This window comes from Coregonus clupeaformis, chromosome 6, assembly GCF_020615455.1.
Source record: "Coregonus clupeaformis isolate EN_2021a chromosome 6, ASM2061545v1, whole genome shotgun sequence".
NCBI classification, from domain to species: domain Eukaryota; kingdom Metazoa; phylum Chordata; class Actinopteri; order Salmoniformes; family Salmonidae; genus Coregonus; species Coregonus clupeaformis.
The window spans coordinates 43,039,144-43,056,563 of NC_059197.1; positions in this window are offsets into that span (position 1 = coordinate 43,039,144).

The following is a 17,420-nucleotide window of genomic DNA, read 5'->3' on the forward strand; positions in this document are numbered from 1 at the left end:
GTCCAACGGACAAATCTGGGTTTGGTGGATGCCAGGAGAACGCTACCTGCCCCAATGCATAGTGCCAACTGTAAAGTTTGGTGGAGGAGGGATAATGGTCTGGGGCTGTTTTTCATAGTTGGGGCTAGACCTCTTAGTTCCAGTGAAGGGAAATACTAACGCTACAGCATACAATGACATTCTAGATGATTCTGTGCTTCCAACTTTGTGGCAACAGTTGGGGAAGGCCCTTTCCTGTTTCAGCATGACAATGTCCCCATGCACAAAGGTCCATACAGAAATGGTTTGCGGAGATCGGTGTGGAAAACCTTGACTGGCCTGCACAGATCATTGACCTCAACCCCATTGAACACCTTTGGGATGAATTGGAACGCTGACTGCGAGCCAGGCCTAATCGCCCAATATCAGTGCCCAACCTCACTAATGCTCTTGTGGCTGAATGGAATCAAGTCCCCACAGCAATGTTCCAACATCTAGTGGAAAGATTTCCCAGAAGAGTGGAGGCTGTTATAGCTGCAAAGGGGGGACCAACTCCATGTTAATGCCCATGATTTTGGAATGAGATGTTCAACGAACTGGTGTCCACATACTTTTGATCATGTAGTGTTTATTTGGGGTAGATGATTAGAAAGTGTTCTTTACACTCTATCTCTCCTGACCCACAGCGAGTCTGTCCTCTCTGGCTAACCATGTATTTGGTAAAGGTTTTTCTTTGTTTGGGGTCTTTTACAAGTGTTAAGTATTCAGCTATATATTCTCTCTCTCTCTCTCTCTCTCTCTCTCTCTCTCTCTCTCTCTCTCTCTCTCTCTCTCTCTCTCTCTCTCTCTCTCTCTCTCTCTCTCTCTCTCTCTCTCTCTCTCTCTCTCTCTCTCTCTCTCTCTCTCTCCCTCTCCCTCTCTCCTACTGTCCTCTATTCCTCAACGTTTCCCCTTCCCCAGAAGACCCACTGACTAAACCACATTGTGTGTTCTCAGTGTTTTCTGTCTAGCCGTTTTCTGACAACCAGTGGGTAGATGCCACAATTATTATTAACTTGATTTGTATAGCTATTATTACTGCTATTTTAAGTGTATTATGGAAGTTTGGCAACAATTCATGGTCATTGTAAAGGCTGTTATACACATCTGACCGTTTGACCATCTGTAGTTCCTAAGATAATACACTCAACTACATTTCCTGACTGTGCCTCATGTCCCTCCCCAGCTAACAATTCTAGGGAGAGAGTTTTGTAATGTTCCCGTAATGTTTGAGTGTTCAGTTTTCCATTAGTTAGGGGAACATTCTATTTATGTTAGCAAAAACCTTCTGAGAACCTTTTTAGTACGTTTTGGTGTTAAAGTTTAATGTCAAGCAGAACTTATCTAGATCGTGGTTACAGTGTTCTCAAAATATACAATGTTAATGTTCTGGACACGTTTCATGGGATGTTGCAAGAACACTCGTGTCCAGTTTTCTGAGGGTTAAGAGAATATTTCATCAACGTCCCACCAAAAATACACAGAACGTGGTTGCCATGTTCTCAGAATGTAAAATAAAACAATTTGAGACACGTTTCATGGGAACGTTCCAAGAACATTTCAGGACGTCGCCTGATGGTGCCAAATAATAATATAATAATATGCCATTTAGCAGACGCTTTTATCCAAAGCGACTTACAGTCATGTGTGCATACATTTTTACGTATGGGTGGTCCCGGGGATCAAACCCACTACCCTGGCATTGCAAGCGCCGTGCTCTACCAGCTGAGCTACAGAGGACCACCAAAGAAATGTTCTCAAAAAATGTTTTGTTTCATTACACATCATGCCTTGTTACTGTTGTCAAGCCCATCAAGGCACTGATTGGTGAACCACTGATCCATTCACATCTCTTTTTGCCTGTTGGCAATGTTAGGGACCCACACAGTGTTTTCAACTTACATATTTGACATACATGATTCCATTTATACAGTAATTATTTTTCCAAATTTCAGCACCTGGGATTTGAACTCACAACCTCATGGTTCACAGCATTCAGATCTTGCTACGCCACCATGTCTGTGTCAGTTGCCAGATATTTGGACTATTCTCTCATCATTGATTTGACTTACTTATTCCAACCATTTAAAGGCTTTTTGTATAGTTGTCTAATGTTGGTGGGGCATATTAACCTGTTTTAATGATACTCCTGAGTATTTTCTTGAGTGTATCTTTTCATTGTTATTATTATAACTTTTAAAACTCTGCATTGTTGGGAAGGGCTTGTAAACCAGCATTTCACGGTAAAGTCTACACTTGTTTTATAGGGTGAACGTGACAAATACAATTTGATTTAACAGTGCTGAGATTTACTTCAAAGCACGTTCAACCTATTGCTTACACCTATCAAGTTGTTTCAAATCTACACAAGAGCCTAGGGATGAGAGGTTAGGGTTACTTCTGGACAGGGCCTAACTATACTGGCCCAGTAAGCGCATACCCTAGAGATATCCCTTATTGGGACAGTGGTTAGGGTGTTTGTCATTGCGGCTGGTGGCCTGGCTTTGAGCTCTGCTTGGGGAGTCACCCTACTCTCACATTCTTAGTAATATACAAGTACGTTAATGTCATTATTTGGCAACAGTTACAACACACCTATCTTATCTAATTCAAATTAGTTTATCGTTGAAAGATGGGAATGGGTAGAATTCTTGATATCTAAACATCTCTCTATCGTCTTTCTGAAATCCACACCACATGCACCATGTAGAACAAACTTGTCTCTGATAAGGAATGACATCAGCTCTCGTCGTTACATTTCTATCTGTAACATCCCTAATTTGTTGCCGAAACATGGCCCAGACGGTAGTGTTGCTTCTGATAGAAAAGAACCCAGAACATGGTTGCCATATTCTCAGAATATCAGAAATGTGTATATTTACAGTAGCATGTCTGTACTTTCTCACATTTGCCATTTAAGCAATGGTGATGCCAGTTATACCAAAACAATACACAACACAGAGTTCCATCTGCAATTTTTAATGTGGAAAAATAGACAAATTGCAACAGAATCACTTGGAACCAGTGTTGGGAGTAATATATTACTTACAGTAATATTGAGTGCTTGAGACTATAAGATTCTATCTGCATTTTTGTCAAAACTTAGTTAATAACATAGCCTTGTTCTGTTTAATTCATTTAGCAGATGCTTTTATCCAGAGCGCCTTACAGTAGTGAGTGCATACCTTTTCATATCTGTTCATACTGGTCCCCCTTGGGAATCAAGCCCAAAACTCTGGCATTGCAAGTGCCATGCTCTACCAAGTGAGCCACACGGAACCTTTTGCATTCTGTTCAATGTTCTGTACCTATACAGTACTCTAAATACCCCAATTCATGGTGTTAAGTTCAAAAGAACACAAGACAAAAATTGCTGACACCATTCAAACCAATGAGGGTTTGAAACTTTAAAGCCAATTATCTCAGAATCATCTTTTTGAAGATAGAACCTTACAGTCCCAAGCTCTTGCTCTATTACAGTAATACATTACTTTTATGAGTAACACTACAATGTAATGTGTTACTGTCTTCAAATATTGTAGTTTTATTAAAGTTACTTTTTCAAGTAACCCATGTATTACTTTCAGAAGCATATCTCTACCTGCGTGTTATATATATTTTAAAGCCTTGTCTCATGCTAACGGAATTCATGCTGTAAGCTAACTCATTTCCAAAAGGCTATTGCAAGCAGAAAATCACAGAAAGCTGGCAGCTGTGTTGTTAGTCAAATGCAAACTCTGCTAAGGCAGCATTGATCTCAAAATGTCCATATAAACAATTGAAATGTCTGATGAATGCAATTCAAAACTGCTAAGAATGTGAGAGGAGGGTGACTCCTCTAGCAGGTATTGAACCCAGACCGCCAATGACGAACACCTTAACCACTGTCCCAATAAGTGACATCTCCAGGGCATGTGTTCTCTCCTTCATAAACTTTCTCTGGATTATCTAATTGAAGATACTCTGAGCAGGTAGATATGGGACAGAGCAGCTGCAAAACCCAAGGCCCTTGAACAGAGTAAGCCTATGCTGGTTCCATTCTAGCATTTCAATCAAATATCAGAGACGGAATCTGTACATTGCTAACCAGGGGAATGATATCTCTGGCACATCAAAGACACAATTAATTAATAATAATTAACTGGTCAACAACTTACCAGGTAGCGACAGAAAATTAATAGGATCCAAAGGACTGGACACATAATTGAAACAACACTGTCCATCACAGTACATTCCTTCCCTTGCTGGAGGCGTAGTACTGATTTAATTCCAGTAGATGTCAGTATGGTATTATATCAAACTCCTCTGGGACAGGAAAAACTAACAGAGGAGCTCGACCATATGTGTCGTCAATTTGTTAATAATTTATCAAGGATTAATAAGCTTTCCTCTAATCACCTCATGAATATTCCATGAGACCACACACACTCATAAAAATCTGAGGTTGGCCACAGTTGGAGGAGGTGCAAATCGGGCCCATCCCACTTTATCATTTTACCCATAGATTTGGTCTTGGTTGGACCTTATGTCTCTAAGTTTAGCCTCAGGGTAAGGTTAGATCCTGGCTTGTAATGGGCACAAGGTTGGCATCAAGGATACAGATAACATTTACCAGCTTTTGGGGGTTTTATCTCCTCTGAGCTTCCATGGTGAAGAGGGTAGAGAGCGAGAGAGAGAGAGAGAGAGAGAGAGAGAGAGAGAGAGAGAGAGAGAGAGAGAGAGAGAGAGAGAGAGAGAGAGAGAGAGAGAGAGAGAGAGAGAGAGAGAGAGAGAGAGAGAGAGAGAGATAGAGAGAGAGAGAGAGAGAGAGAGAGAGAGAGAGAGATTTTCCATGATGCAACAGCAGTGCTCAATAGATTCAAAGCACTTTGTTTGCTACTTGAGTTTCCTACACAGTACACATGGTTATTTAGTAAGGTGATCTATCTGAATTGATTGACCCCAAAGTCTACAATAAATAATTAACATATTATAAACACAAACGCATCAAAAATCAATACAATGTAGTTGATTTTTTAAATGTTTCTTCCTGAAGTCATAGCAGCATAAGTCTCGCCCATACCACCTCATTCATGAAAAGACTGATTGGTGAATGCAACCACTTGTCTGTTCAGGATGTTTCATTGTTTATCTGCAACTCCCAACCTATCCTTAGTTCCCCCACATCATCTGTCTAGGCTACATGTAATACTTTATCACACCTCCTACTCCTCTCCTCTCCTCTCTTCTCCTTCTTACCACTCTCTCAAGCTCTCTATGCAAGTCTCTTTCTCGTCGAATCACTCACTCTCTCACCCTCTGTGTAGTCAAAACCTTTCACTGTGCAAGTCATGCCTCTCACTCCATCCATCTCCAGCCCTCTCTCTCTACTCCCTACCTCCCCTTTTCTCACTCTCTCCTTTTTCTACTGGTTCCATGTGCTAATTTATCCGCTCAACTCCTCTGAACTCTCCTCCTCTGATTCACTCACTGCTCTCATCTTCTCTCTCTGTAACTCTCTCCCTTCCTTCCTCATATCTTGCTCACTCTGACTATCCGTGTTCAGTGCCATCCATTCCCGTAGTCACAGGCTCATCATCGTGAAGGCTAAATATTGTACATGCACAGAACACAGGAGCTTATAGCATTGCTGAGAGGCACAGTCACTGTATTATTTAGCAGTTTATTGATACAATGAGTCTTCCTCTAGTCTGTAGCAGAATACTTTTGGACAGTTTCTGCACTAACACTGATTGTCAATTCTGCATTGGATTATACTCAGGCTTTTCAGGCTTATTGGCACCAGAGGAGGCTGGTGGGGGGAGCTATTGGAGGATGGGCCCATTTTAATGGCTGGAATGGAATAAATGGAATAGAATCAAACTCATCAAACATATGGAAACCACATGTTTGATTCTGTTTAATTAATTCCATTCCAGCCATTACAATGAGCCCGTCCTCCTATAGCTCCTCCCACCAGCCTCCTCTGATTGACACATGCGCTTGCTGGTTCCACACTTCAGCAATCTGCTGAATATTGAAATGACTGATAGTGATGACTGCTACACAAACTGCAATTAGTTTTGCCCATACACTATGGTAAAACATTAAACTTCAGAATTAACCCTAGATTATGAGACAATTGTAAGAGAAAAGTCATTCATATGCATATCCTCCATCAGCTTTGGTCTCAGCCGGTGGTGGGCATTGTAGTCATGCTTCACATAACATATTGGTCAGTGGTTCAAGCTGCTTGCTCTTAATTGGTTGAGATCTCAGGCTCCATGTGCTTTATCGGTTGAAGGTGAGGCAGCCATGTTATTGTACAGGGAGAGGGTGAGGAGAGGGACCCTGTGCTGAGCTGTCTGTCTGGGGAAAGGATGGATCGGCACGTAGCTTAAGACCTCCACTGCAACTAGAAAAAGCCTCAGAGGAGGACGACTGATACTGTATCTGTTTGATGTATTAGAGCAGGTGTGGTTGTTCAGAGCAGAGGGAGATAGAGCAAGGGATTGTGGGATTTTGTACCACTTCCTTTTTTCCCTTTTTTCTTTTGACTTTTCAAAGTGTCTGTCTCAAGTCTCCCGTAAGACTTTATGAATCCTGTTAAGGCGACAAATCTGAGGATGAAACCTTCAAAGAGAAGCATTGTGTTGGCACTATGGGCAAGCTATCTGATACCATGTCTGTGGTATAACAACTCTAAAGATGGACATGAAAAGAGAGGCACAATTTGGACCCTGCTGTGTGTAACATCACAAAATGAAGTAACAACTGGAGACAATGCAGCCAGAGGAAAACATGAATAGGTGTATTTATTATCTACAAAATTAGAATGTGATTATCAAACATGAGGGAGGAACATCCTTTATAAACAGCCTCCTAGGTGGGCAGAATGCTGTTGCCGCCTGGCCTCCTGGTCCTGCAAGATGCTGGTGTGAGCTGTCTCTCCGTCATCTCTGTTGAGGATGACTGACATCAAGACCAGGTCCTCTTGGCCCTGCAGAAGAGGGAAGTCCGGGAATGACATCAGAATGTTTGTGTCACAGCCACCCTTCCTACAAACATAACAGATGTATCTATTAAACAAGACACAGGGAATGTGCCAGACACATCCTCTACCCCTCTCAAAGGAAATGGGGGCTGGGAAATGGAGGGTGGCGCATCGTTCGTGTGTCGGAGTCTGGCTCGTAACACCATTTAATTTCATAGCATCTGAAGTTGTTTTCCTGAGCAGGGAAAGGGATTGTTGCTGTTTGAGTCATCTTGGTCTTTGACATCAACACTAGCATCATCACCATTTCCTCTTTTTCATAAAAAAATTTAAAATAATAATTATCTTCATCATCATCGTTACACCGTCATCATCCATCAACATCATCATGAAAATGATTTAAAGCTTGTTGCCACTGCCCATTCGCAGGGGTATTTTTTTCAAATAATCTTCAACTCTCCGCAAAACCATACTCCACCTATTCAACATGTGAAATGCCAAAGTTTTAGCACTAAGGCAGAGCTTCAAACAAACTCTTCACTAATTGCTCCATCCAGGGATTTGGTTATCACATGGTGCCGATCAAGACACCCATAAATCACTTATTCCTTTCATCTGTCTCTATATGCCATGTGAACAAGGATATCCTTACTTTCTGTCAGCCTGTGCTTTGCAATGGCAGTTCTATTGTTCTGTTACAAGAGTATACATTTATAGACATGTTTGTCTCCCCCTGCTGGTGATTTTCCATGAGCAGTTTCTTCCTTCAGTAACCTTGACCTTACCTGTCATGTGACCTTAGTAAACAGGATGTTTGTTCAGTAATGGAAGATTATCTTTTTATTCTATATACAGTACCTTTGTAATCTCCATTAATCTGCAAGTGTCTTATGCCTTTTATAGCATCACTGGATGGTTATTTTGGTGAACTTTGATACATGTCAGTGATTATCTATTTTTTTCAGTTTCACCATTTCCCAGTCAATAAATCTGAGGACAAACAGATATCCTATCTCCAGAGTCGCTACATACAAGGAAGACAGAACATCTATGAGGTTTCTGTGGAGTGGTCGCTGGTCATCATAATCTTTTTCCAACTTCCCATGCCATGTTCACGTGCTAGTCGGAACTGGGAAACTCAAAAATGTCAGACTTGCTAACTGGTTGTAGGTATACTGTACATGTGCCGTGTTCAACCAGTTAGCAAGTCGAAAATGTCAGAGTTCCGACTAGCACATGAATGCGGCACCAGTTGTCTTGAAAGCACCATTAGAGGGGTCCTGATGGGGATGACAGGATGTGACAGGTCAGTGACAGGCATAGATTTAGATAGACATTGCATCATTGTATCGGTCCCATTTGGCATCTGTGAGAGCATGGGCAGCATCATTGAGGCCATCTTCATTTAGAAAGTAGTTCATTTTCTTCTTCTACTACTTGAGATGGTAAACAAACTGAAAGGGTGCATACTGCCACCTGGAGTGTGTTGTTTGAACAGGTATAAAGCCAATATTGGTGATTTACTGCCACCTGCAGTTATGGAATGTTTGCTCACTAGTATAATTCATTGGCTGATCCCTCCTGATGACCCAGATGGAAAAATATGATCCTTCCTTAACCTATAGGAAGTCCCACCCAGTTGACTACTTCACAATGATGAAAGTCCTCAATGGCTTTGCCCATGCTAAAATTGGCTTTTTGGCACTAGAGTCCTCTATCTATACTGAACAAAAATATAAAGGCAACAATTTCTACAATTTTACTGTGTATAAGCAAATCAGTCAATTGAAATAAATTAATTAGACCCTAAGCTATGGATTTCACATGACTGGGAAGGGGAGCAGCCATGGGTGGGCCTGGGAGGACATAGCCAATCTCCCCCCCTCCTCAGATGGATGTGGAGATCCTGGGCTGGCGTGGTTACACGTGGTCTGCGGTTGTGAGGCCGGATGGACTTACTGCCAAATTCTCTAAAACGACGTTGGAGGCGGCTTATGGTAGAAACATTAACATTAAATTATCTGGCAACAGCTCTGGTGGACATTCCTGCAGTCAGCATGTCAATTGCATGCTCCATCTATGTCATTGTGTTGTGTGACAAAACTGCACATTTTAGAGTGGCCTTTTATTGTCCCCAGCACAAGGTGCACCTGTGTAATGATCATGCTATTTAATCAGCTTGTTGATACGCCGCACCTGTCAGGTGGATGGATTATCTTGGCAAATGAGAAACGCTCACTAATAGGGATGTAAACAAATGTGTGCACAACTTTAGAGAGAAATAAGCTTTTTGTGCATGTGGGACCTTTCTGGGATCTTTTACTTTAGCTCATGAAACATGGGACCAACACTTTATATGTTGCACTTATATTTTTGTTCAGTATATTTCTATGGTGACAGGTGACATAATGGTCCTGACAGATGACCAGGGAGATGCCTGACCTCATAGTGGGGGTCAGAAAGGACATATGCTGTTCATAGTGATTGGGCTGATTGATTCACTCATTATTTAAAAAAATAAATAGCGCATTTGTTCAAGCAATACAACATTTTAATGGAATGGTTGGTGGTGCCGGTTTATTTTGTAGATCAATTGCAAGCCTCTATCTTTTCATGACCTTTCTGCAGAAAATGATCTGATGGTATTGCCTAAAGGCAGACTACTTCAATAGATGAATAGTAGCAGAAATGTGAAATCCACTAATGTTGGTAATTATTGGCCGTTGTGAGGTTCTTGAACACAGTGAAAAGCAATCTCAACGAGCTGATTATCTGACTGAACTCTTCAACACCCAGTGTCTCTCTCTGCACAGTGGACGAGAGGCTATCAGATTCAAATAACATTCACATTTAATCCTGATGACAGCACAACTTTTATCCACATATTAAATCATGGCGTTTTCCCCACTTTTTCCTGAGGTGAAAAGATGCTCTACTTATGAAAAATAAAAGAAACTTCTGACTTGTCTGACGGTGTTTGAACTGACTGAGAGGTTATTTTCATTTGCATATGAGAACGTCTTTGATGGAAGTGAAAGACAAGCTCCTGAGAGTTCAAAAGTCCATCTTAATTGCTATGAAAAACAACCATTCTGTTTCTTCTTCTCTTTCAGTTATCTTACTGTGTTATTTGAAGTTTCTTGAAAGTCTGTTGAACTTCATGTGCTGTATAATAGCGATACTGGTAGGTATTAAAGTTGTAATTAAACCAAAGACAGGACTTTATTTTTATGATGAATCTAAAAACAGGTTTCTTCTACAGATTGCTACAAATACCTGTACTTTGAGTGTGGAGACTTGCTTCAAATATGTAACCTTAATGTAACCTATATGTCAATATGTCTCTCACCCCTAAATGGTCTGGAAGAGGGGGATGGAGGTTCTAATGTAAAAACCAGCGTCTGATCCCAGCTTCACAGAGGTGCACTCTGCAAGAGCAAGCCTGTGATAAACTCCTCCACTACAGCTAGCTAGCCTTCAAAGCAAGAACTGCTATCCACATCAGCCCACTATAGACTCCTCAGTTGTTTATCCATATTGCTCCATGATTAGGATCCGATGAAAGTACCAAGGTAGTTTGGTCCGTGAGCTTTGCAACAGGTCCAACTCAATCACAAAGCATTTCAGTGGAAATTGGAGTTGAAAACATTGTTTCAGTGTAATTGGCCCCAAATGATAACAGCAGCAACAGTGTAGTAATTAATGAGGGCCCCGAGCCCTCCAGACATTGTCCATCCCTGAACAACTCAGCTAGCCGTGACTCTTAGTCACTCTGGGCCGTGGCATTGTTCAGGTTTTGAATAATCAGTCCTGCGAGTCTCCACAATGAATGGGGAAAGGTTGTGTCCCATTTCTCTGAAGACCCTCCCGGCTCCGCCCACCGACATCCTATTAAAGAAAACAAGAACAAAGAGGGAATTCGGCAGACCGAGTGGGAGGGTCGTCATACAGTGCTCTAATGTCCAGAAAAGCCTCAGGTACCTGCCTCTGACCAAGATGAATAATTTATTAAATGGATACTAAATCATCCTTAGTGATGGTGGAGGCATCAGGACATTAGAGCACTGTATGACGACCCTCCCACTCAGTCTGCCGAATTCCCTCTTTGTTCTTGTTTTCCTTAATAGGATGTCGGTGGGCGGAGCCGGGAGGGTCTTCAGAGAAATGGGACACAACCTTTCCCCATTCATTGTGGAGACTCTCTCCATGCAGACACACTGTTGGATTTTGGTTGTGGCAGTTTTGTGGCTGGTTTGTTTGCTTTGGCACCTTTCAACACCCCTCATTATCACCATTGATGCACGCATCCACTTACTTACCCTACTGACTACACACCAACTCAGCAAAAAAAGAAACATCCTCTCACTGTCAACTGCGCGATGAGGATGTCTTCCCTGTAATGCACAGCATTGAGATTGCCTGCAATGACAACAAGCTCAGTCCGAAGATGCTGTGACACACTGCCCCAGACCATAACGGACCCTCCACCTCCAAATCGATCCCGCTCCAGAGTACAGGCCTCGGTGTAACGCTCATTCCTTCGACGATAAACGCGAATCCGACCATCACCCTTGGTGAGACAAAACCGCGACTCGTCAGTGAAGAGCACTTTTTGCCAGTCCTGTCTGGTCCAGCGACGGTGGGTTTGTGCCCATAGGCGACGTTGTTGCCGGTGATGTCTGGTGAGGACCTGCCTTACAACAGGCCTACAAGCCCTCAGTTCAGCCTCTCTCAGCCTATTGCGGACAGTCTGAGCACTGATGGAGGAATTGTGCATCCCTGGTGTAACTCTGGCAGTTGTTGTTGCCATCCTGTACCTGTCCCGCAGGTGTGATGTTCGGATGTACCGATCCTGTGCAGGTGTTGTTACACGTGGTCTGCCGCTGCGAGGACGATCAGCTGTCCGTCCTGTCTCCCTGTAGCGTTCTCTTAGGCGTCTCACAGTACGAACATTACAATGTATTTATTCCCTGGCCACATCTGCAGTGCTTATGCCTCCTTGCAGCATGCCTAAGGCACGTTCACGCAGATGAGCAGGGACCCTGGGCATCTTTCTTTTGGTGTTTTTCAGAGTCAGTAGAAAGGCCTCTTTAGTGTCCTAAATTTTCATAACTGTGACCTTAATTGCCTACCGTCTGTAAGCTGTTAGTGTCTTAACGACCGTTCCACAGGTGCATGTTCATTAATTGTTTATGGTTCATTGAACAAGCATGGGAAACAGTGTTTAAACCCTTTACAATGAAGATCTGTGAAGTTATTTGTATTTTTACAAATTATCTTTGAAAGACAGGATCCTGAAAAAGGGCAGTTTCTTTTTTTGCTGTGTTTCATTTGCTTTAGTTACCGAATAACAAAATATATTTATTATCTCCTTGTTGTCTCCCTATTTGTTACGAGCCGGTTCATTACAAGTCGGGGTTCGTCCGGGATCATCATCATAAGGTTGGATCCTAGACATTTTGGCGTATAGTATTTTGTTGCAATATGATGGGTTAATGTTACTTGGGTTGCGCTTTGGTTGGTATTCACTGCATAGTCTTATAAGTGTTTGGTATAGTGCTTTAGAGACGTATCAGTGATTTTGGTTGTCCAGTGACGTTATCAAACGGTGTGTTGCCTGGAAAAGTATGCCAGTAGGCCTAATACTAGTGTTTGGCTAACTGGTATGAGTATTTTGTTTGGGAGAAAATGTGGAGTTAGTGTTAACTAAACTCTTTAGGTGCTTTGTTTGCATCTTTTGGTACAGTTTTTTTGTTGTTGTGTGTTACCCTTAAACTAGCCACTGCGGTGGATAGTTGTGTGCTGCATTGGAGAGAGTACATTGGTTAGTTTCCAGGCCCCTGCCCAGGCTGGAAACTCTTGCTCTACTCGCTATTGGGACATCGGTGCTTGGACTTGAGTACAAATGTGAGTACAATCGTCTCGGGGGCACATCCTTGGCTTGGGTGGAATCCGCAAGCGTGCTGGGGGGGTTTTCCATGCCAGCACGCTACAGTGCGTAATTACCCACTGCAAATCCGCACGAAGACTAGGGTTGAGTTATTGTAGGATTTTGGGAAGCTCCTTATATCTCATCTCTCTCCTGTGGTGTACAGTGTGATTGGCTCTTCTCTTGTTGTGGTCTGGTGTGAAAGATGTGGGTCTCACCCACTGAGATACTCTGGTTCACGGGCAGAGCTTCATTCATCTAGGGTTGAGCCTGGCTCCCGTGGTAAAGGTGACTTCGCTCGAGTGTCACTACTGTCAGGGTTCAGGTCATTGGAAAAATGTATGTTCTGTTCTCAGGGCTAAGTGTAAATTCAGAACTGCCGCTAACATTAAACCTAGGCCTACGGCGTTAGCAGCTCCTGTCCCACATCAGTTCACTCATGTCACTCTGCCTCATGCCCAGGTGCATGTGAAAGTCCCATTTGACCCAGATTATTTACCTTTAATTACAGAAGGTTTTGTGTCTATGTTAGGAAATAATGACCTAGTGCCAGTGCAGAGCCTTAGGGAAACAGGTGCCTCTGAGTCATTTGTGTCAGAGTCTGTTACCCTTCTCTGCTGAGACTGATTCAGGGAATAGTGTTTTAATTAGGGGAATCGGTTTGAACACTGTCAGTTCCATTGCTTTAACTGATGTTGGATTCTGAACTGGTGATAGGCAAGGTAGTTTTGGGGGTGTGTCCTTCGTTGCCTATTGAGGGTATCAACGTTATCCTTGGGAATAACTTGGCTGGTGAGCATGAATGGCCTGTCATGTCTCCATCTCTAGTGGTTTCCTGTAAGTCGTCCTTTGTAGAGATTCCCGATGAAAGCGCGCAGTTTCCCAGACGTGTTCTATGTGTGCGCCGTGCCGCATTCCATGAGCCGTGGCGAACTGGTCACAGCGCCGGCTAATGATGATGGTACAAAAATCTGTCACTACTTTCCCTGTTATCCCATTATCTGTGCCCCACTCTGATCTAATCAAAGAGCAACGGGCTGACCCCACATTAGAAGAGTTGCGTGACAAAATTGTGCCTGTTGAACAGTTGGGAGATGTCTCCCATGGCTATTTTCTCCAGGATGTTTCTCTCTTTGTTCTTGTTTTCCTTAATAGGATGTCGGTGGGCGGAGCCGGGAGGGTCTTCAGAGAAATGGGACACACCTGGGCTCGGGTGTGTCCCAGGGATAAATACACCTTCCCACATTCATTGTGGAGACTCTCTCCATGCAGACGCACTATTGGGTTTGGGTTGTGACATTTTAGTGGCTGTATTATTTGTTTGCTTTGGCACCTTTCAACACTCCTCATTATCACATCTATGCACGCATCCACTCACTTACGCTACTGATTACTGACTACACACACCATTGTTAATTGTATATAGTTTGCTTTAGTTAATAAATACATTTTGTTTTTCCTTATCTCCACGTTGTCTCCCTATTTCTTACGAGCTGGTTCGTGACTACTGTTGTGTTAACATCTAAAATGACTAAAGACTTCTTGTAATTAACCCAAATCTAATCTAGAGGAAGAATCTTGTCTCAGAGGAAGAATAGATGTTCTTACATTGACTGCTCAGCTTGCAAGAGTAACTTCAACAGCCTTCTCCTAAGTCACTGGTAACTTTCCTCTGGTTATTAGAGATCAGTTAACATACCTTCCAGTCAGAACACTGCGCACAGTGGGCACCGGGCAATGCCATGTAGACGGGCACTAATGAGGTGGCATGGCAGCGCTCTGTTTCAAGAGGTCCCAGTTCATTAGGAATGCACAGGTTGGGGACCCGCATTTTGGAATTCTGTCAGAGTGCGTCCGAAAGTTAATGAGTCTTGTATAAGGTCAAGGAGTGGAATGAATTAATATTGAGACAACCCAGAGAGAGGAGGGATTATAACGTGAAGGCCGTCTGGAGAGCACTGGCATGGATCTAATAACAACTGCCTTGGGTGTGTGGAAACGTTGCTTTTCAAATCAAAACAGGTAGTTTAGTTATGTTATTATTAATGCAGTGTTGTGTTTTGGAGTTCCTGTTATATTGGATGGGTATATGTAGATGAGCAGTATGAGGGAATTTCATCGTACTTATTTTAAAAGGAAAGTTTATTTTGAACCCATTCACACCCACTGGTCTCAGAAGTAACTTGACACCTTCATGGTGCCCACTTTGGAGCAGTTATCAGTGTCTTAATCTGCCTCTATTTCATCACTTCAATAAATGGACTGAAGTAACAATATGAAATGTGCTATGAAATCATGAAACATTAAGAAATATATCCTGAAGTTTCACGATTCATTTTTGATTACACATCTCTGAATGAAAGTGATATTAATTAAGTACAGGTAACTGCCAAAATAAAGGGAACACCAACATAAAGTGTCTTAATAGGGCTTTGGCCACCGCGAGTGTCACGTTCGTTGAATGACAGGTCAGACCAAGGCGCAGCGTGATATGCGTACATGTTCATTAAACTTTAAACACACGACAAAACAACAAAGGAAACGAAACGTGAAGTCCAAGGTAGAACACACAACATACCTTACAAGGAACAAGATCCCACAACTAGACAGTGCCAATAGGCTGCTTAAGTATGGTCCCCAATCAGAGACAACGAGCGACAGCTGCCTCTGATTGGGAACCACACCGGCCAACATAGATCCACACATACTAGAACCTCATACATAGAACAAGCACAACAAGGAATATACACACCCTGACTCACCACTTCCTTGGTGCGAGGAGCAGGACTGGGTTCCTCTATTAACCCCCGCTCCTTCTGCTGCCTAACCAGCTCCTCTCGCCGTGCCTCTACTTTTTCCTTCTCCCTTTTAGCCTCCTGTAGCGCCTCCCTCTGACCGAATAACTCCTGCTCCCTCTGAACCAACAGTCCCCGTAATATGGTGGCCTCCTAACCTGCAGATCCGCCCTTTCACGGCCTCCTGCTGCCTCGTCGTCCACACCGTGTGCCCCCCCCCCATCAATATGTTATGTTGATGGTGGAAATTGCTGTCTCAGGTGCCGCTCCAGAATCTCCCATAAGTAATCAATTAGGTTGCAATCTGGTGACTGACACACACACATGGTAGCTTTAAACCCCCTATGCTTCTTTGAGACACCTCTTTCAAAGTCACTGAGATCTCTTTTAACGATGGTAGCCAAAATAATGGGTATCTGGGCATTTTTATACATGACCCTAAGCATGATGGGATGTTAATTACTAAATTAACTCAGGGACCACACCTATGTGAAAGCGCCTCCTTTCAATATACTTTGTATCCCTCATATATTCAAGTATTTCCTATATTTTGGCAATGATCTGTATCTCTAAATATGAATGAAATGCAACACAAATGACAAGGGACAAATGCCATTGGCTTAACCAGGTGAAATCCATGCAGGACTGTACCTCCACTACATTTACATTACATTTTAGTCATTTAGCAGACGCTCTTATCCAGAGCGACTTACAGTTAGACTTACACTAAAATATAGATCAGGGCTGTTACGGTAACCGTATTACCGCCACACCGGCGGTCATGTGTCATGAAGGCAGTCAAATTCCACGTGACCATTTAGTCACGATAATTAGACTTCTCCAAGCTATGATGCTGCTGATGGTCATTAGTAGCCTACCAAACTTGCTAACTGCCTGGGACTCAGCACTCTATTGTCCCTCTAATCAATCTGACGTCAATGCAAATGTAATTGAAAATCTAATTAAACACTTCATGAGAGCCCATGAGCTCATATTGTGCAATATTTCTATAGGCTATGCAATTGCGTGAGAAAACAGTGATGGCCTCTGTTAAAAAGAGGATCCCATCAGCTTTCTATAGGCTAGGCCTACTGTATTTATTTCTCAACTTTCCTAATATTAAGCACATTGCTTCTCTTTACAACAAGAGTATAGACTACCTGGCTGGCATGAAAATGAACCATGGGAAAAGTGTCTATTTAAGTGCATAGATTACATGTATTTTTCTTCCACTTGTTTTGAGACAGGTGCATGATAATGGTCCATTCTAAATCAAAACAAATTTCACACGTATTATTTAGCATATGTAAAGACAAGACTAAATCAAGAACAGTCTGATGGGTGACAGTATTAGCCTATCACTTGTGAATGATAAATTATCACTTGTGAATGATGCCCAGCATAAGGCAAGAAACAATGCTTTTTTCCCCCAACTTTTTTGAATCATAGTCGCACACCTCATGTAGCCTATATGTTTTGATAAGGTTTGTATCACAACTAAAGTGGTCAAATAACTTCTAAAAATTAAGCACATTAATCCGCTTTACAAGTGGTGTAGAGCCTAATTGGCATACATAAGCTGTGCGTGAGTTTCAAGTTTGGGGAAGATAATTTTCACCATAAAAATGCACCTTTATAATAAAATCATTACATGCATAATCGCATTTGCGGTCACTTTTGATAATGGTGTTTTCCCGCTACTGGA